Source organism: Coturnix japonica, chromosome 3 (assembly GCF_001577835.2).
Source record: "Coturnix japonica isolate 7356 chromosome 3, Coturnix japonica 2.1, whole genome shotgun sequence".
NCBI classification, from domain to species: Eukaryota; Metazoa; Chordata; class Aves; order Galliformes; family Phasianidae; genus Coturnix; species Coturnix japonica.
The window spans coordinates 29,597,702-29,620,005 of record NC_029518.1 but is presented as its reverse complement, the minus strand read 5'-3'; the positions used below and the strand labels follow the sequence as shown (position 1 = coordinate 29,620,005).

The 22,304-nt window shown below is 36.3% G+C and overlaps 1 long non-coding RNA gene across 1 annotated transcript in view; it reads right to left on the bottom strand.

Moving 5' to 3' along the window:
- Positions 1-12,417: 12,417 nt before the first annotated feature.
- LOC107311359 overlaps positions 12,418-22,304 on the bottom strand; it is a 57,673-nt gene continuing 47,786 nt past the window's right edge. Inside the window, exons 7-8 of the long non-coding RNA XR_001554018.2 lie at positions 15,796-15,835; positions 12,418-15,233 (exon numbers count right to left, since the gene is read on the bottom strand). This is a non-coding gene — a long non-coding RNA (uncharacterized LOC107311359). The remainder of the gene's footprint in view (positions 15,234-15,795; positions 15,836-22,304) is intronic.

Sequence of the window (22,304 nt, the reverse complement as noted above, 5' to 3'; positions counted from 1 at the left end):
TATTTTTTTTCCCTTTTCAGACAGACTACATTTACACATTCTCCATGTATTTACCCCTGTATATAATGTTATATTTAAACACAATGAATTTCATATTACATTTTATCACCTACCTCTCACTCTTTTCAATCTTGTCTCTCACAGAGTTAGACAGCATTAACCCTATAGGCCACATTTAGCCTTTGATTAACAAAATGCAGAGTAGCTCCAGTGTGAATCATCCCTGACCCAGAGCAGCTGTGCGTATTTCCAGCCAGTCCCCTACTCTTCCCTTTCCCTCATGCAGATGGGCTACCAGTGCCACTAGGACTGCCACTGTCACCACTAGTGATTTGTTTTTCTAACCAGATTCAGGACTTCAGAAATGCTCCTGTTGCACATCAAGACAGGAGAGAGACACTCATCTCATAGCTTGCTGCTTGGAGGCTCCCCCGGTTTGCTTGTACCCCAGCAGAAAAGAGGCATTTAGTAAAAAACTTCCTAACCAGAGCTATGCATGACAAGATTATTATTTTATTTTTTTTTCCTACATTAATTTCTGGAAATGGTAAAGAAATATATTTTCATCAGTTTTCCTATTTCTGATTTGCATCTGTGTGATTTCATTAACTGATAATTGCTTTTGATGTGAAATGCAGAGAGATAAATGGCTCGTGAATCAATAAGTGACGAAATTTCAAACAGAGTCACTTATTGATTTTTATCTCCAATTTACTCTGCATTGAGTTTAATTATAACTCTGACACACCATTTGTTTGAAAAGATTGCATGCAAACATTTGCATGCAGTTTTCTTAGTGCAATAACATTTCATTTGTTTTAAAGTAAGTTATGTTTTTTGAGCTGGAAAAAAAAAAAAACACTGCTGAAATTCAAGCTCTGGAAAAATACTTATGCACATGGTTCCTTAATCATTGTGAAATCACTTGACTATCTTTATAAACATTTATTAAAATATGTAAAAATAAATGCTTATTTATGGGTTTTCGTCACAATTCTAATGAAAATTGCCTAAACTTAAATTCACAAGGTAAAAGACATAACTTAGGCAAACCAAAACTTTGAGTCTCAAAACATGTAATTTAATCTAAAACCATTTTCCTAGAACACTGGAATTGGTAAACAAAACAAAGCAAAACAAAGCAAAAGTATATTTTTCATGCCGTTACGGTCATATATTTTTGGCTATCAAACTGAGATAACAGATTTTTGCTCAACTGTGGAGAGATTTATTTACACGGATCCAAGGTTTTTAAACGAAGCTGATAATCTTATTGTCACATGAAGGATATTCTTACCGTAACAGCTAGTTTTCTGCTAAACTTAAAATTGATGTTATCACCATGTTTCAGTAAATTTTCTGTTAGAAACACCGATCCAGAACAGATATGCTACTTTTTCATCAGTGATTTAATACTGGAATCTGTTTTATACATATGACAACCTATCATCTTTTACAGGAAAACCCTTGTGGATGCATCTACGAAAAAGGAAAATGGCTAAAACTGTGATCATGGAATTACGTTCACTTGATTCCTTACAAATTAAGGCAATGGCAAACAGCGTTAGCGCTCTAATCTCACCTACAAAGAGTAACTCAAAAATAAAGTGTCAAAATTCTGAAATCCTTCCTCATTTCTGAGAGCAAAAGTTCTATGGATTGCATACTTGAAATATATTGATAATTTGAAGGACAATCTGCTTTATTTTATTTTACTTTATTTATTTATTTATTAATAAAAAAGCTTTAAAAATAATGTATTTTTTAACACCTTTAATAAACCTGGTTTAAAAGTGAAGTGAGATCAACTGGACAACTTCCATGAATTTAATTTGGCTTTGAATGAATGTCTATGACCAGACATGCATGAAAATCATCCATGAAAAGTTCAGTGCTTATAGAACTGTGTTTGTAGGTGCATTTTAAAAGTGGGCTAGTTATTATGTATTGGCAAGAAATAGCAGAGACTCTATTAATGCTTATTTGAATTTTTAAATATTATTACTAGAAGTGGCTTTTTGGTCGAATGCGAAATTACCTGGGAGGATGTAGGGATGGAGACTTACAGTAATTTTTGAGAAAAAAGAAATAGAGCAAGCACTTTTTTGCATGAAGTATGGAAAGGAACACAGAAATATTAATTTCTTTGTAAAATTTCAGAATCTCACATAATTTCCTAAGGAGGCCTATATATATATATATACATATATATATATATATATATAATTTTATTTTTATTAAATTCAAATGAAATAACATAGGTGATTCAAATGGTGGTTTGGCAAATTTTACTTGTGAATCAAACACTTAATTAAAACCTGTTTTAAAGGTTGTGGAGTATATATTATAAGGTGTGGTAATGTTCTTCTCAATAATGTTTTTTTGGCACCTTTTCTATTGATGCCTCAAACTGTAATAACACTTTTACCTCATTTCCTAAGGAAAGGATCTAATGGCAGACATTTATCTACATAATGTGAGGTAAAGACTGATGCAATAAATAAATAAATAAATACATACATAAAGATAAAAAATTATTTGTTCTGCCCTCACCCTCTCTGATGCAAACCTTATCCTTGACTAGTTCAAGACCCAGCCTCCCTCAGGCTATCAACTTCTCATTTATTAAATTATTTTGTAACAGTTTTTTGGCTTTTAGACTTTTCTCTTAGCAAATTCTCTCCCACATTTTCTGCTTTTCTCTTTCAATTTATTAACTGTTTTCTTTCAATCTTTTTGGCTCTTCTTGATCTTGACATCTGAATAGGTTTAAGCAAGTTTCAATCCTTTGCCTAACTTATCCAGGCTTTTTGAACAACTTCTATTACTTTTCAGGGTTTTTTTTCTATGCCTTCCCAAAGAAATTTAATGTGCACTTTCTGTAAGTCTACATTTTTCTGCCTATGAAAATCTCTACAAAAAGTGTCAAGATTACAGTTAAACGTTGTTTTGCATTTTGTCTGCTGCAGTCACTTTTCACTCTTTTAGCCTCCCTGTGACCAGGACTAGAATTACATGTAGCAATAGAGTTTACCTTATAATTTTCCACCCTCACATTCAAGCAAACTCTTGATTTCAGCTGTAATTGCTTCTGGAATCAATGTCTCTGAATTATTTGTGGGTAGAAACGCCTCTTACACATTGTAAAGCTAGTTGTTCCAAAGTGATTGTTTGAGCTGCCAAGACAGTGCTTCTCTAAACCATTTTCTGTTCTAATAATTGACCTGTTTCTGTGCATGCAGTACAAGTTTTCCTGTATCATTCTATTGTTAGGTCTAGACAGTATTTTCATCTTCCTTAGCATGGATTCAACATTCTTATAATTGTCACAAAATTAGCAATCTAACTCCACTAGTATGCTTATATTCTGAGGAATACAATTAGCAATATTGTTTTTCACTACAATTGAATTTCTTGTCAGCTAGGCCACAGCTATTCACTAATATAGCTCAGACAATTTCACAACTGCACTGTTTAGAGTATTTCAGCTTCCCCTTGAAAAAATCACATGTGGAATCCTATGATAAATGCCTTGTAATCAGTCTGTAGAGACTCATAACTGTCCTGTTAATAACCAAAAGTTTCATTAACATATGCTGTTCCATTTAGATAACACTTACTCAATTTGTTTGTAGGAATGTCACTTACATTTTGTCAAAGATCTTCCTAAATACAAATATGTCACATCAGCTGCCTCTTCCAAATAAGATGGTAAATTTTTCAAAACAAATTGGAATGTTAAGGCACTATTTGTCTTCAAAAATTCATAGTAACTCTTCTTAACACTTTATTACACCACAGATGCCTCTAAGTTTTATTTAATTGTTCTAGTTTAGTTGTTTTTTTTTTGTTTGTTTGTTTTTAGAGGTTTGTTGGAGTGAGAATAGGCTTTTCCTTTTTCTTCTGTTCATTTAAGCAGGGGAAGTACAGTTAGCTTCCTGTATTCTGAGGTCTTCCCCACTAGCCACAAGTTTTCAAAGGTAATAGCTACTAACATGGAGAAGTCATGCAATTCTATAGAGTTACATTAATAATGCAACAATATCCATAGCGGTACTGCATACTTGAATTTTGCGAATGTCACACAAGCCGTAATATTTTCATTGGCTGGTAACTAAATTTAATATAAAAACTATATAAGTTATCAACAGAAAGCTGGACAGATCCCTTCAAGTAGTAAAACAAGTTTGGTCACATTCTTGTTTTGCAGTACTGTAAATACTGCATTACTAATCAACACTTTTGCTATAACGTTGTTTGACACTATTGTCAGAACAAGGAAACCATCAGTAAGACAGCTTACATCAGCATTTCTTTTGTCCTTTATTTTCAACCCTTATTTATTCAGAAAAAATAAACTTTTTAAGGAAAACTTTATGATCAGTTTATTTATTTATTTAATTTGTGCATGTGTTTGTGTGTAAGGAAAGTGATAGGTCTCCATCTTAAACCATTTATGCCTGTCAGCTATTGCTTTTTCATACATGTCTTCAGGTTTCAGCTGGGGAACTTACTGACACATTTTATTTTAGAAGTTGTTATCTTCAAACTAAATATTCATGCTAAAAAATGGTGCACATGAAGATATCTTCTGTTTTACCAAATAAGCTATAAAAATAAACCTATACTGGTCTAACAGTGAAGAATGCAGAAGCTCATATGCACACAAGAAAAAAAAAATAAATCAAAGATACGATTTAAAATGAAGAGAAGATGCAGAGGTGAGAAATGTCCCAACATTAAACAGGCAGAACAAAGCAAAAATGGAAACCGTATTGATTCATAAGAACCTTAAGACTGAGCTCACAAAACCTGTGGTCTATTCTTCACAGCACTAGTAATCTGCTGGGATTACAGACACACTTCTTCATTAGGCTGCTATTACAGTACCTATATTTCCCCACCTCTACTAAGACAAGAAGACTTTTATTTAGGGTATATGCTTTTGAACAGCACCTATTGCAACCCTGAACTCAGATTAATCTATCCATCGAGTTCAAGTATAGTAAAACCAAACAAGAGTAAGAAAATCCCACATTTTTCCTTCTTTTTATAGTACTACATTTTACTTTGCATACCAAACTAATAAAAATACTTCTTTTATCATCTAAGATGTAAATATTGCAATTTCTATTTTCAAAATAATCAGTTTCAATAAGATGGATGTCAATAAACTAAATAATCAGTCAGATATTAATAATTTGTTTTATTCCCTCCTTTGCAGTATTCTTCAGCCCTAGAAAACTGAAAACAGAATGAAAAAGCTGAGCCAAAAACATTAGGATTCTTCTACGTGTGATATTCAAATTCACGTAAACTCAGTGGAAACTGCAGAAAGTGGTTTAATAGGAAAGGAAGGCTGAACAAGATTTTAATCCTTCTTTCACTATCCCATTAACATTGCCTAGTGTGAGCTGTCTGTGTATAAGGAAGGAAAAGCTGTATGATTAGAAGACCTGCGTGACTACATCCAGCACTAGATTTATGTAAATCCCATTCTGAGAGTGTCAACAGTCTTCTTTCAACATTAATAGTGTCTGTGATTCTTAAGCTTTCAAAGGAAATCCAGAAAAGGCAGCCTTTATCTGAGGAAATTAAATTATTCTCAGCTGTGGAGTTTGGGGATACATGGAATGTTTTATGTCTGTATATAAGAGAGTAGTAGGATTTAATTAAAAAAAAAAACAATGACAGTCTTGCTTATGAAATTTTACATGAGGCCCAGTAGAATTGTCTATCTATGGTGAATTCTTTAAATTTTCCTCAAAAACGTCATCCTTTCATAATAAATTGAATAGGAGCAATTTTTAAAACTACATTTAGAATTCCTTGCATTTGTTGAGAAAGCAGGAAGAGTGCTGCAGTTTTTCCACAGTGCCTTACCGAATAGGATTGTTTCTACTGACTTCAGTGGGAGCAAATTCCAGCAGCCACTGGGCAAGATTTAAGGTCACATCTGAGCTTTAGAGGTTTCAAAAATAGTCTTTTCAAGTTCGACTGTTACAGTGAACCTGTTAGGAGGTTCTGCCAGACAGACAGTCCTAAATTTTTTCACCAGCAGGTTTGATATTTTCTTAATTGCAAGCACCTAAAGTGACCAATTCTTCTTTTATCATTTCAAAATCAATTGGCAGTTTATCTGTGTGTGTTCTAGGGATATGAAATCAAAATGTGCCATCAAGCTTGGAGCTACTAAAGACACCGGAGAAATATTTAGCCTGTCAGGTTTGTTTCTTTGCAGTCCTGGTGAAATACAGTGTGCTATTATGGCAAGGACAGACCCACCCTTTGATATACTTTTGCTGGGACTTTCTTCAGATTTGATTAAAAGGCTCCTTCATTGCTCCTATGAGCAGTTTATTTGCCGTTATTTCTTCCAGATAGTGCTGCATGTCTCTTGTCTTCCACCAAGGCAATGCTCAATAAGGACAATGACCATTTAAAAGGGGATTTGGACATCAGGATATTTTCTGTGAAGCACTTGATGGAGGCAGAGCAGCAATAAGACATACCCATGTCAGGACTGGGCTCCAAGAATAGCTAGCAGAAAATGACTGAAGTATAAGAAATGTGGATAATTTGCTTAGAAAATATATTTTTATTAATGTAGCTTATTACTAACAGTCTGTGCATAGTCTGCTGGAACCACGGGGTATCAAAGTACTCTCTGAAGCAGGACCTTAGGAGTGCCAGACCATATTGTGGGCTGGAGAGCAGAGCCTGACACCCAACATATGGTTGCTCTATTTTCCTGCTTTTCAACTTTGGAAAGCCATGTTTCTGTACCGGGGCAAACATCTGACTGCCTGCAGCCAACCACGTGCCATGGCTGGATGCAAATACATACACAACATGCACATGGATCAATATCGCAGAGGCAGCTCATGACCTGGGGGATCTTGCACACAAAACAAGAAGTCCACCCAAAATCCAAACCCTATGTCTAAGAATGTTTCCAAACACTTCATGAACTCCAGCAGCTCAGGGCCAGTACTACTGCCCTGGGTAGCCCATTCCAGTGCCCAACCACCTTCTCCATGAAGCACCTTAATTTGAATCCCAAGCTGATCCTTTCTTAACAGCACACTTTAACATCAGATGTGAGTCAGTTAACAAATTACCTAGAAGAATCAGAATAGGTCTCCCACTTTTAAATTCTCTGAGAAGTTTGACTCTTGCAATTACACACATGGTGAGGGTACCGTCCATGTTGAAGTGGTAATGAAACTTTCAGAAAACCCTTGTTCTGAGTGAGGCAAAGAGTAACTTTTATCTTTCAAATCTCAGATAAGTACCTTTATCTTGAGACATTTTAAGACTGGTATCTGATGCTGACAACTTTTTTTTTTTTTTCCCCCCCCCCTCCTTTTTGACATTTTAGTGTCTCTCAGCAATCACTGGAATGAAGAAAAGAATTGGGAATGACTCTCTATCCAAGACAGGTTCAAGACTAACTAGAGCAATGAAAATCTCTATCAGAATTATTGGTTCTTTGGTATCAGAATTAGTATTCTGGCTCCATTTTAGAGAGGGGGACACTGTACAGTACAATCAAAGGTCCATGCAGACAGCTTCAGTGAGGAGCCAAAACTAGTACTAATAGCACTTACTGCCCTCAAGACCCATGCATTACCTTAGCGCTAGGAAATATTAGACTGCACTGGACACAACTGTACCATATCCCAGGGCATCAGATTTGGTTTTTCTAATTCCATCTGCAGGGCCTGTGTAGAGTTTCCTGTGGTATGGGCTTGGCTTTGTCAGGGTATGCCACACTCCTTACTCTTCACTGGACCTCTCCCTTGCTTTGAACATCACAAGCTTAACATTACATTAATGTCCGGTCTGTCACTTTTGATAACTTTGCATCTGCAACATCCACTTGCTTTTAATTACCTTGCCATTTAATTTGTTTCTAACATCTGTGTCTGGTTTCTACCTGGAGGTCACTTTTATTGTCTATGATTCATAGACTTTGAAAGAAATATGATTGGGGCAAGTTTCATCCTTCATATAAATTGGGTTCACTGGAGTCATGTAAAAGATGACCCTGGCTCCTCCACCATGCTGATCTCCTGCCAGTACCTTTATTGAGATTCCCACTGATTGCGCAATCACCTGATTCAATCCTGCACCACTTTGCAGCTCCATTGATTCATGATTCTGCTGATGCTGATTGGCCATTTGTCACCATTATTCTTTACTTTCCTCCTCCTCCCTTGGCATTTCCACACAATATTTTTCCCCTTAGTTTCCATCTACCTAACTTCTAATTCTCTTTTCCTTTCTCTCCTTTAAGCCTTCTCTGTTTTGATTTTTTTTTTTTTTTTTTTTCCCCCCACATTTCTGTTACACAACATGCAAGTGTCTAAGGCACGTTTGCTTTTTCCTCACATTGGTTAGTATCTAATACTACCATACTTTGCTTTTTCTTTGTGTTTTCTGGACACAATTTGCACTTTGCACTTACTGATCAGAATCACCTCTCCTTCATCCTTCTTTGGGACACCTTTGGATTTTTTTTCTTACTCACCTTCTTCCTGATTATTACTATTGCAAAGCACAGATCAAACATATACAGGGTTAACATAGAATGATGCTTGGTGTGTGACTGGGTAGGTATGATAGTTTTCCTCAGTTTGTAGGTAATAAAACTGTTCCCTCACATGAAGTAGTTAGATGACATTGGAAGAAATACAATAATAAGGTGGGAAGCATTTGGTTTACAAATATGTGGTCCGTCAGAAAAATCTGGATTCTACTGATGCCTATCCAAAACACTGATTTCCTCAAAAATTACATAAATTACACATAAGTATGAATAATAATACACTTTGCCAAGGATGCCAATATAACTATTAAAACAAAAAAGGCAACAACTCAGCACTTACTTAATATTGACATAAGACTGAATTGGAGCTAATATACAAGTCTTTAGGATCTGCATTAATGTCTCTCGTGACTTCTGATCAATAAGTTCAAAGCAAATATTTGTGCTCCTCAGGAATTACTGTTTATAGTAGGCATAAGATTACACAGTGAAACTGTCACTTGTTTCCTGATCCACGTGTCAGCACAATCAGCTGTTACAGACAATAACTGAGACTCCATTGATATTTAAGAAAGCTTGTGTTTTCACATGTGAATTTTCCTAGGAAATAATAGCACAGTATGCAACTTGAATAATTACCTCTGGCCAGCAGACTTCTGTTTTCGTAATCACTACTTCAGGACCTTTTCTCAACCTTGTTTAAGGAGAACAAATAAGCGGTAACACAAACCATGCAACCAAAATATTTGACCTACCTTGCACATACACTTAGAGAATCTAAGGACTGTTTCTTCTCATTTAATTATACAAAAGTGTGAACAGTGCTATTTTTAAAGTATTTTTATAATTGCTTTTTAAATGATTTTCATTTAACAGCAGATCCTCATTTTAGCAGGCCTTTCTGGGTTTGTGCTATTGAGCTAGCGGAGTTGGCAATGATTGTTGCGAACATAAAGTAATTAATAGAGATTTTCTATTTGCAGTGACCTTTGATCTGATGGTAATAAATCTGAGTGATTGAAGCTGACCGCAGTCACTCTGAGGAGCACTGTCTTGGTACCTCACATACTTCCCCTAAGCACGCTCTCTGCACATAGAGGCACAGGGCACAGGGGAGACTCCTATTAATATTAATGACTATTCTGGGGTTGGGGAGGGGTCAAATGCCATTTTCCTGCCCTTCATTAATGCTACTAATTCATTACTGCCTTCCTCGCTCTGGCAGAGCAGTTCAAAGTCTTTTGACACCAGTGCCCCTACATATATCTCACCAGTGAGTGAGTCAATACGAGAAAGCACCAGGGCAGAGGGTTACAGAAATATGAGCTCCAAAGAAAGAGTTCTAGCCCACCCGTGTTAGTGCTGGTTAAACCTGAGAGCATTAGGATAAACCCTGGCTCAGGCATCACATCCCCAGGCTGCATTCATGGGCTGCCTGTTCCCTGTACGTAGTGGGTTATTTTCTTAAAGCTGTTTAGAAATGGCTTGACCTGTGTTTTGTGAGAACAAACATGGCTTGATGATTGCTGGGGAGCTAATAGGGGTTAAGCAGCTTCACCTCAATTTGTCTCTTCTTCCTGAACAGCATTTCAAACTTAGCCCCATATGTATTCACTGAACAGCAGTGGTTTATCTGAGTGCACTGGCTGGCCCTTGGAGTTCAAGCATGGTCTGTGATTGACTGGGGACATCTAATTAGACTGACAGCCTCTATGAGGCTGTGGAGGACAGGAGAAAATGATATGGTGATGCATACTGATGGTGCTAGATTACCAAAATCTCTGAGCCTTCTGGGCTGATGAAGTCAGATATTACAAGTAGCATCATCACTGAAATGATTTTGTTTTTTTTTTCCATTGACAGTGGATCTGCTCCAGGTTTCAGATTCAGGACCAGGTAAGATGAGGAAGAGGCTGTCTTTGTAACTACTGCCAAGTGACACGAGAAATTGCTGGTAGCAGAGTGGCCTGGGGATCAAGGCATACATCTTGTCCATATTCTGGAGTTAGACTGCCAACAAATCCTGCCTTCCCTCACAGTGGGAGAAATAGGGTTCTTCCAAGGACAGCCAGCCTCTGACAGAAGTTGTGCTGGAGACAGACAGCAGGGCATGTAAAGAACTTTAAAAATCAGTCACCCAGAACTTCACAGGGACACTAAGCCAGTTTGCTGGTCCCAGCAGTCACACTATCCCACTAAAAAGGGAGACCTGGAGCCTGCCTCAAGGTGAATCCCACAAAGCAGCCAAATTCAAACCTGAAAGCTGTGAGTGCACGTTTGGTTAAAGATTAACCTCAGTAGAAGCACAGAGCACCTGAGCACACAGTCTCATAGTATTCCTGGCAGCCCCAGAGAAGCCAGCTACCCTGGCACGTGTGCTGCCCTACAGGGCAACAGTAAGACCAAATTAAGGGAACAACATTCTAAGTGACTTTCAGGGAATTAGACTTTGACCTTGAAATGTGGGAGCAATATGTGTATTTTTTTCCCCTTACAGTTTTGCTTGATTTTTTAAACTGTTTCATAGAGGGAATGAGCAAGTTGGTATTCAGCATACTGGGAGTCGCGTCTGTTACACTGCCTGTGAAAGAATCAGAATGCATTTACATGACTTTAAATTAACTATGTTTTTGTAATCTTGCTTAATGAATGAAAAAGTGTATAATTTCAGTATTTAGAAATACAAATGATTCATCTGTGTTGTATTTGTTTCCATAAGAAGAGATTTACTCTTTGATGACCATGAATTCTCCCAAATTTTTTTTAAAAAGGATTTGCCTATTATTGTTTATTCCTCACTACTCTCTATTTATAAAAACAACAATCAAAACAAAACCCCAAAACTATCGTTTATACTGATCAGGATATGTTAATTTTATATCACAGCACTTTTTAAAAATTATTATTTATTTTTTAGTCAGCAATGAAATAGGAAGGCATTTAATGCCAAACATTTAATGAAAGCAAATAGAGCAAACATGAATTGCAAGTCTTCTAATGAATAAATCTGAATAATAAGAATCCCACTGGAGTGTAGAGGCAGATAGGTTAATCTTTTCACCTGAATTTTAATACAAACTGAAAATAATATCAGAAGGATTTAACATTTAACACCTAGCTCACCATTAAACTCAGGGAAAAAATAAATTGTATTATAAAATTTGGTCTGCAACTATATTTAATTAATGGAATCAAAGAAAGGGTACCTATAATGTGGTCTCCGTAATGTCAGAGAGGATGGATCACCAGATGCAGTACTGCATTGCCAGAATGACTCATGGCAAAATGAAATGGAGGAATGCTCATCAAACTGATTCCAAAATGTCATTGTGGCAGTGTAAGACTGACCTCTCTCCCCAGCACTCAGAACATTCCTCCCAGCTAAAAGTCACCAAGGAGTGATTAGAAGTCCTGCTACTCATCATTTACTCTTTTGGACTTTTCTATGGGTGTCAAATGAAAAACAAAACAAACAAACAAACAAACAACAATAACAAATTCTAATTGGTCCTCCTCTCAAATATTTCAGTTCCATTTTTTGTGCATTTTAAAATTTGATTCATTTTTCATCATGAAACATTGCAAGATGAAGCAGAGAAATCTAGATCATGGAAACACTGTAGAAACTATAATTTTTTGGTTGAATATCCTTAAACAGCTACTAATTTTACAGGGAAAAAAAAATCAGATTTACATCAGTATGTCAGAGATATTTATCCAGACCCACACAAATGTCAGCCTCAGAAAATATGATGCACATCCTGTAAATTCAAGGAGTGCAAATGTGGAAGAACTCTTGACCATTTTCATGACACTGTTTTGACCTTGTTATTTGCAAGTGAAACTAGAAAGCTAATCACGATCAGTTCTTGATATAGATTTTTTTTTCTTTATTTTTTTACCCTTGATCTACAAAGCAAAATTACCTACTCTACTCCTTTTGAGGAATTTAGAATTGAGATCTTTCAGCATGACAAACAGTGTCTGTAAATGAAATCCACTAAACACAAAGGCAGAATTTTAGTTCTGTGAGCCAGTGCAAACTGTTCTCTTCTTTCACAGACATGGATGTCAAAGCTAGGTGTTCATTTCTGACATCCAAGAAAATGCATGACTGAAGGGTGTCTCTTAAGCTTGACTGCAGAAATCGGCAAGTATGTCAAACCGCTCCATATCATTCCATAGGATGTTAAGACCCATTGACTCAGAATTGCACTTACAAGAATGAGATGTCAAAACTAACAGAACTATCTTTAGGATGAATAGTAGTAACAAGTGGAAAATACCTAGTATTGAGCAACCACGCATGGAGATGAAAATACATTTCCTAGAAACTCAGACCATTGTTGGCTTTTGTTAACAGCATTCATTGCAGCATTGCAAAAACCTTAACATATATAGTCCCTAAAAAAATAGCATGATTTTACTTCTTTGAAACAAAAATTAAGATGAATAAGGCAAACACTGGAATTCTTACACATATAAAGAAACACACACAGAATTTTCTTTTAAGAAGCATGGGAATAAATAATTTTGCTCTTACATTTTCTTGCAAAACAAAAATGTTTACTTTCATTAAAAATTGATTGTTTTCACACTCAAAAAGTGATTGAAGTGATAGAAGAGACAGAACATGCTTTGTAGCAGCATTGAAAAGTTACGAATCAAAGTGGATATGTCATATCAGACACTGAACTAAAAGAAATAAAAAAGAATGCTGTCCTTCCTGGGTTGTCAGCATGCCAGCAGTCCCTTCTCACAGCAACATGAAAAGCAGATGCTCTGGCTGACACTGTCATCTACACCTTCAGACATCTCCAGGCAATTGCCCCAGGCATACAAGTGCTTCACCAGGTTAACAGGTTCTGGCGAGCTGCTGTGTGTCTGGGTAGAATATGGTTTTCACACCTGAACTGCTCAATGCAAAGTCAATTTAGGATGGGCAATGTTGAATCACAAATTCCTGTGGTAATGCTGCCCACACTGACCATCTCCTTTAACAAACAGTTTGGAAACAGGTGCTATTTTATATTAATGACATGTACTTCTGAAATGAAGAACAAAGCAGCACGTTGCAAAATATTATTAATCCTAAGGTAAAGGAAAGGACAAGGAATGCTACGGAGTCAAACAGGCAATACAATCACAGAGTAAATGTTGAATTCTCTGTAAGATGATACAGTAGTTCCTAAGCCTCCATTTGAACAAGTGAGGGTGGGTTCTGTTTTCCTAATGCCATGGAATTAAGATCCATAGTTCAGTGGTCAAAAAAATAGCAAAGCAACGAATAAGATATTATCGTGGAACAGGCTGTCTTTCAGAAAGTGTTATAATATCAGTGATGTGCCCCCAGGTGCAATATGCGCTCAATCATGGGCAATCTATTTGAAAAAGAGATAAGGAAGATGTAGAATAATGTGATGAAAAAGGGAGCATGGCACAATTTCTGGGATGAGAGATTGCTAAGACTGAGATTGTCTAGTTTGGGAAACAGATGAGTATAAAATAATATAATAGGACTATATAACATAATGAAGTCACATGCAAAACCATGCATCACTATGTCTTTGGTCACACGCTATTTTACAAACTAATGAAGATAAACTTCTTCCTGCAGGCAAGATTTGTCATAATTGTCCAGCAAATATTCTTGTATCTTTGATTTTTAAGGAATAAAAACATCTCTGTTAGGATGCTGGACTGTAAGGACAGTTCATCCAAACCAACTTTTATATATCAACATTCCTAAAATATATCACACTACATATCAGCAAATAATGCACTGAGGTCAAAATTGGATTAGCTATGAAATTGAAATTAATCACTCACTTGTTAAAACAATAAATTTAATGGGAGGAACAATAAAAATAATATAGTTTTTTGGGGTTTTGTTTGTTTGTTCTTTGTTTTCTTTTTTGCTTCCTACATCCAAGGAAAGCAGAAATTACAAGTTTCATACTAATACCATAAAAAAATGTAAACATAACTAAGAAAAAGCAGTGCCCAGGCTCAGAAAAGACACTCTGGATAGCATGTAAGAGCTTTGAAAGAAAAATGGCTCACTGAAGAGTGTATCTAGCGTGAATAAAGCGACTCAAAAAATTCTTGTTTTTCTGTATCCTTTAAATAATCAAATAAGCATCTTACAGACATGGGGTTGACTGATAATGTTTTGATAATCAGCCTTCAGAAATCAAGGAAAACCTCCCTGTGATTTATATTATTGTGAGGAACTTTTGGCTTGTTCCAAAACAATACAGAGGCTACCAGAACAGCATTTGTAATGAAGTGTAGAGCAAATGAAAATCCTGGAGATTAGATTCAGAGACTGAAGCGCACCCATTGAGAGAGAAAAGAAGATGTCAATATAAATGAAAAGCAATTTAGAGTTTTACTCTTATTCACATCCTGAGAAAAGCTTGAAGAAAATTGATTTGGAGAATCTATTAAAAAAAGGAAAAAGAAAAAAGATCCAGATGTAGGTTGACAATAAAACAAGTACGCATTTCTTTTTGCAAACACCCAGAGAATTAAGAAAAGGTAGCATTTGAGAAAAACATGTAACCAACCAATGTAATTCTAAAGCAATTCCATTTTTTGTCATCTTCCACGTACAAAGAAAATGCTGGTGCTTCCCAAACCTTATATTCAGCGTGGTAATTTTCTCAGAAGATAATGAAAACTGAAAAGAGAGAGAAATGCAAGGGAAAATATCAGGTTGTTTTAAAGGGCTAATTATTCATCTGAAATTACTTTAGTGAGCCATTCCTTTATAAAAATATTCTTTATATATCAAAAGTACTCTTTGTCTTTTTCAGAGAAAACTGAGAAGTTATATTGAAAAGATAATCAAATAAATAAATAATTGGGGAAAAAAGTACTGCAAAATCCTTTTCTCTACAGTGAAAAATGCATTCATATCTAGAAATACCCAATGGGCAAGTAAGGTAAGCCTTCACTAGAAATACAACTATATGAATAGCTTTGGATTACACAACCTGGAGAGGACAAAGAGTTTCATTACAATGAAGACTGAGCGGGCTTTAAGGACTTCTAGGAAATGTTATGAAAGGATATTATTTTCCCTTGCATGGTTATTTGTCAGTAATGATTACTATGAGAATGTGAAACTGTGATGAGCAGTGATAAGATGGCAGACCCTGGTAAGGAGATTTCTGGCTTAAACTGTTTTGAAATACTCTAAAACCTGTAGCACAGAATAATATTCTATATTAAAAACTTACCTGATGACCACAATTAAAGGTTCTTGATAAATAACTTTCACTGTAAGAAGAAAACAGACAGAAATGAAAAAAATGCAAATAAATAGGGATAGAAGTTGTTATAGAAAAAAAATATATATACATTTGCTCCACTAAATCTCATTTTCATTTGTGCTTTTCATGACTGTTGGACATTTGAAATAGAAGTATTAGGACTAGCAGTGCTGGCCCTGTGACAGCTGGGAGACAGTCCCAGTCCTCTTTCTTCTGTTTGCCAAATTGCCTAGTTAATTCTGTAAGCTCTGGCAGCCCCTCAGTTTTCATAAGTTACTTGTATTAATGCTGAGGCTTAGCAGATCTAATCAAACATGAGGACAATAATAAAATGCTGTTACTAAAACCAGCTGATCAGAACATCATTTATCATTTTTTCCTTCAGCACAAGAGCTCTTTCTTCCTCTTTGGTGAGGTAAAGCTAATGCTTAGCACTGCTAACCTATAATTGAAGTTGTATTGTTTGGTTTTTTTTGGTTTGTTTTTTTTTTTCCAATTGAAGGAAGTTCAGTGGGTATCCTGATATATTGAAGGCTGATCACCTGCTTACATAACTTCTTGCACAGAAAGCCCTTCACAACCCTGTTCATCTTTACATAGGAACTTACAACAATCTTCTCTACAATGTAGTAACCACTGGAGTTTTGAAAATTCATTTTCTACTTTCTACCCTTATTTGTGAAGGAAAATATGTTCCTGGCTTCTGCTTGTTAGTCTCCGTACTCTGCACTGGAGCATGAAAGTTTTCCTTTTTTTTTCCTTTTTTTTTTTTTTTTTTTTGTGAACTTATATTCAGCAGCAGTGGTGTTTCTCATTATTTGTATCAACATGTACTTTGAAACCTACAAAACTCGAGGGTATAATGCTGTTTTTCAGCAACTGGTTGATTATGCATCATGTGAAAACAAGTACTTCCTCTTAATGCAGTGCCCTCAGTCATCACAGAAAATTCTAGAGCTGTTCTCCTCTCAGTAGGAGAAAGAAAAGCAAGCACCTCAGTCCTAATCATGATTTACCCATATCACATTATTCATCTCTTATCTAACATAACACCAAAATTACTTACTTCTTATATAAAAACAATTTCTTCTCTCAGCATTTCATTTCCCTGCCCACAAACACATAGTATTATTCCAGACCTGGACACAATTTTCCACCTGAGTACAAAGGCATTATTACACCTGCAGTGCTATTTTCTATTCCATTACATTTAGCCATTTCCCTTTTCAGTCATTGTTTTAGTGCAATTGTCATTTGCCATCATGGTACCTCTTCACTAAAACTTGCGGGCTTTCTCTAAGTTGATCTCCTTTAGATATGACCAACCTAAATAGTTTGTACCCATATCTCTGATGAACCACCACTGGATGGAGACCACAGAAATAATACAAGATGATCCAAAATGGGGTTCTGTGATGTATATGTGTTGACTCGAATTTTATGTTTTAGTTGTTCCTGAAACATGAAAAGGGCAGAAGCACCTGTTTTGTAATTATTACAAATCACCTAAGCAGGGAACACATAACCCAAAGATAAGTGAAACTTTATATATGTTAGTTGAGGTTTTCGCTTCACAATATTCCAAAGACTTTCTCTATTCAGAGCTGCAACATGCCATTGCCTGACCCATAGCATTAACAATCCTGTCTCATAGCTAAACAATAAGAACCAAACGCAGATATTGTAAGAGCGTCATAGTCAGAAATTTTAATGTGCAAATTCTGAGAATAAATTTGTTTTTCTACACCAATCAGTACATTCAACTTCCTGTATTTGTGCATCTAGGTATCTTTGACACACACTAATCTTCAAGTCATAGAGACTTGTAACTATGCACAGATGATTTAGGCTACAGGAATATATCCTGAATTTCCACCTATAACCTTCCTATTTTTTTCCTACTCCACACTGCCACATTTTGAAAGAGACAATACAATGAAACTTAAATATAATATAAAAGTTTAAGTAATGAAGCATGTACTTCCTGCATCTTAATATTTAAAACAGGTAGAATTATTTCAAGCTCTTTTCTCTTATGCCTTTCTTTGCGCATACATTCAAGGCAAATGTCAGCTACATTGTTTGCATATGTTATGCCCTTTGTTCCAGGCTCCTAAGGGATCCATATACCTAAGTTCAAATCTACTGTCCTGAAAATCATCACAAAATCAGCAGTCCTTTAATGTATCTGGTGCCCACAAACATCCGTGTTTAACATTTGCATCCACAGTTCACCCGTTACTATTTCTTCATGTGCCTGAAGAGGCATCAGTCTTTTCATGGTTAGGTGACATTTTTTATGCTGGAGCCCCAAAACACTTTGTACCTCTTACTACTTTCTCTGAGGGCTGCTCTGGTAAGTTCTGCTCTGTGCATCAGCATCTGCTGGAGGAGGCAGCACGGTCACCTCCTTGCACCATGAAGTAATGCCTAGAACATTTCTCTTCAAATTTCAGAGGCATCTTAAACTACATCTCCTATTTCTGAGAAAATACATCCAAGCAAAAAAGCTACTTAAAAGGAACAGGGACAAGGAGGAGAACTGGTGGACTGCGTACATGGTCGTAGGGAGATTTCACATTTGCTTCTATGGAAAGAAATCATTCGTCATTTAATAAGAACAAGGAGAGAAATTCAAGAGAGAGAGCAAGATTTTTCATAGCGGATTAAAACAGTTCAAATTCTGCTTTTTCTACATGAAACAAACAAACAAACAAACAACAAAAAAAAAAAAAAAAGATGAAGCACCAATATAATTATGGGAGCAGAAAACAGGGAGCCACATCCCTCTCTCCCTCCAGTCACAAGGACAGGGAGACATTAAGCTTTTTGCTTCCCCTTTTCAGCGCAACAAGATTTTTAAGCAGCAGAATGGAGGTGAGTGATCTCTCCCCACTGAATAGGGCACAGATTACACATGGCAGTCTCCCAGTGGCAGGGGCTCCCATCCCTTCCTCTGGCCACATTTTAACCATAAGCCTGAACTTCTCTTTCAGTTTCAGGAGAATGGGGCAAAGAGCTGTATTACTGATGGATATCAACGTCTTTTTGAAGCAAGCATCTTTAAGGTACCTCCTACCACTGCCCTGTCACTGTGCATATGCCACAGACCCCAGTGCAGTGCAATGGAATAGTAGTACCAGTCCTTAAAAATGAAGCCACACAGAAACAGGGAACAAAAGCTTAATGGAATACAAACTACAAAGCTTCTCATCCCTTTCCCCAAAGCTTCTGACATCCTTCTTAAGGCACTGTGCATGTGTTTCTGTCTATCTGGTAACCAGGAATAGTTCTTTTGAAGAACAGAGCAGAGAAAAATCACCATTCTTGTATAAAATGCTTTCTCAGTAGGTGGGAGACCTAGGTTAAATTTCTTCATCAAATACAAGAGATTAAGCTCCATGCTTGCTGTGCTCTAGAAACCTGCCTTAATCACAAGGCTATAGGTACCTATTTCAGGGGCTTGATTCTTCCCTTTGACATTACAGTGCTCTGGACTGTGGTACCCTTTTATCACCATGTACTTCTGGGGCTTTACTAGTTCCGTATTCTCTACTTCTGTATTATGAATGCCACAGTTATTATATTCATGCAGCAGCAATAGCCCTTTCAACATATAGAAATTCAGGATTTCTGAATAATTTCTCTTACCTCTGGTGCTATTAAAAAAGTTATATCACAGTGGGTTCACGGTAACCCAGAGCCATTGAAAAACAAGTTTGTTTTGTCTTCGATCCAGAGTATTATCTACATATTTTTTTGTTCTAATTTTGACTTCTGTAATATTTTATGAAATTGTGACTGTATTTTCTCATTATTTTTGTATCCATTGTCCATTAGACTAACAAATAGATGGGTTTCTCAGATTTTCTCTGGTTATTTTTTTTGTTTGTTTTGTTTTTGTTTTTAATGCTGTACATAAGGAAAAAGTAAACAAAGAAGCTCAAAGAGATTAAACCTAATACTAGTCTGAGTCATCCTGCACTATTGTCCACAACTGAAACCTGTAAGTAGATGAAAGGCACTTCTCAGTCTTCTCCTCTCAGTTTAACAGCAATGGGACAATAATATCCCTTGATAGAGTTACTAATGAGAACGTTTCATGGAGAATTTTGAAAGAACAGAAGCACAGGTCATATATTGAGCTTACTCCTTGTACTGAGGCAAACCCCTGTTGAAATGAAAGGGAGCATTCTCTAGTCCTAAGTGAACCAAAGCTCATTTAAGGATATAACTTCATACTTTCTTACTAAGGATTAAGTTTCCTGAAGCAACCCTGAGACAAACCTTCAGAAGGTGTTTAAGTGCCTAACTTCACTTCCTAGGAACTGCAGGCAGGAATAGCTCAGAGAATGCTTTCTTCTTGGGACTGGACAAAAATATGAGATAACCCTATTAAAGAATAGGCATGAGACCAAAGAGCAGAGTAGAAGAGCAGCAGAGATGGCAACACATGCACAATAACTGCATGTGAAAAGCAAGAGAGAGAAAACCAAGGTCAGGGGAGGAAGAAGAGGTACTCTAGACACCAAAGACAGCTCTCTTAACAAAGTCTGCAGCCCACAAAGTACCCATGCTGAAGCAGGTATATCCCGAAATCCTGAAGCCCATAGAGGGCCCCCACCAGAGCACAACAAAAGCATGGGGAGGGAGGCAAAGAAGACTGTGACTTCCGTGGACTTAACAAACCCGTCGCAATCACTCTGTGCTGCTTGAATCAAGGGAGAGGAGTCTAGAGTAAAAGCACAGGTTGCACAGATAGGCTGTGGAGTTTTCCCCACTGGAGATACCAAAAAGCCACCTGGTCACGATTTGTCAGAGGTTCCTTCTAACTTGAGCCCTTCTGAGACTCACTGTGAATACCAAGAGGGAACAAAATACATTTTAACTGTTCTAAAAATAGTTAAGTGACAGGAGGTGAAATACTTAAAATATCTCTTATCAGCTATGATAAAAATTGGGTAGAGAAATTGTTATTTTTTGAAGTGAAATGTTGAATTAAGATTTGAATGAAGTCTCTGCAGACTATACTGATTAACTCAGTTTTAAATGCAATGACTTTTTCCCGTTCTATTTAACATAATGGAAAGAAAATGGAGGGACAACAATGGTCATTCTCGCATTCCTTGAACATCTGAGTATTATTTCTAATTCAGCCAGGAGAAACGGTATCTGTCTCTTTGTAAGACTGTTTTTATCTACAACTTTTAGTTCCACCTGACTTATTAATTTACTTGACAAGCTGATAAATGGTCTCTGTCATCATTACTGTATGTGCTTGTGCTTTTATATTGCCTTCATAATTTTATCTACTTTGGATATCAAACTAGATGGACTATAATTTCATTGTTCATATAGTGTATCCTATGCATAATGTATTTCAGCAAACTATCAATGTATGAATACTGTATTACTCAATGTCATTTCTCCTTTTAGCATGTATATATATATAGTTTAATTTCAACATATTTTGTCACTAAAGTAGAAAACAAAATGAAGTGAAACACAGATCATGTTCAGTAAGTTCTACTTGAAAACCCTGACTGAGGACGCTAGATCAGAAGAGTTCTCACTCAATAAAAGAAAGTCTACTGGGTCTGCTGCTGTGTCCCTTAATAGTAAATTTTGCCAGATAAGAGTCCCAGGGTTAAAGAAATATTGGTTAAAAAACATTTACCCTGAGCAAGTTTAAACTGGCAGTATCTAAAAAACAGTTGTCTGATAACATAGAGAATGTAGACATAGTTTAAGGTTGATGAAATTTAAAGTGAATTTTATATTCATGGGGTCATTTGCCAACATATTTAATATCCTTATGATTTCATTTCAAATACCTTCACTGTAGGGCTGATAAAATCCTGAAAATTGACCTTAACTAAAATCAGATATTACAGTTTTGCTAATGTCGGGAGGATCAGGTTTATAACCCACATTTCCTAAGGATGTGAGAGACGCTTTTGTAGGCTTAAGTTTGATCAATTCTGATGTTTTCTGTTCTCATTTACCAAGCCAGGGAAGCACGGAGGCAGAAATAATTTATAACAAGAATCTTCTATGTGTCAATTTAGTTTTCACATTCTTAAAGAAAATGCCATTTTACAAGATGCATATGTCTAACCTCAGAAAGGACACTTCTCATATTATTTCAGAACATTCCTACTGAAATGTAGCCTTCCCATGTTAGTTTTTTTTGTTTGTTTGGTGGTTCGTATGCATTCGAAACATTTTCATTCAAATGGATTCATTTTTAAAAGGCTAAGAGCAGTGCATACCAAAAAATATTGTTGATTTTGACAGATCTTAGCATACAGATCTGGTTGTTAAGGTTCACAGACTTAGTCTGACCAGTGCCTCAGCACAGTACTAAAAGAACAGGGTTCTCCTTGTTTCTTGTCCGAAATTCACACATCACCTCAGCGTTATTGTAAGGCCTACAGCTTTCATATATTCTTTCATTATATTTATTAGCTTCAATT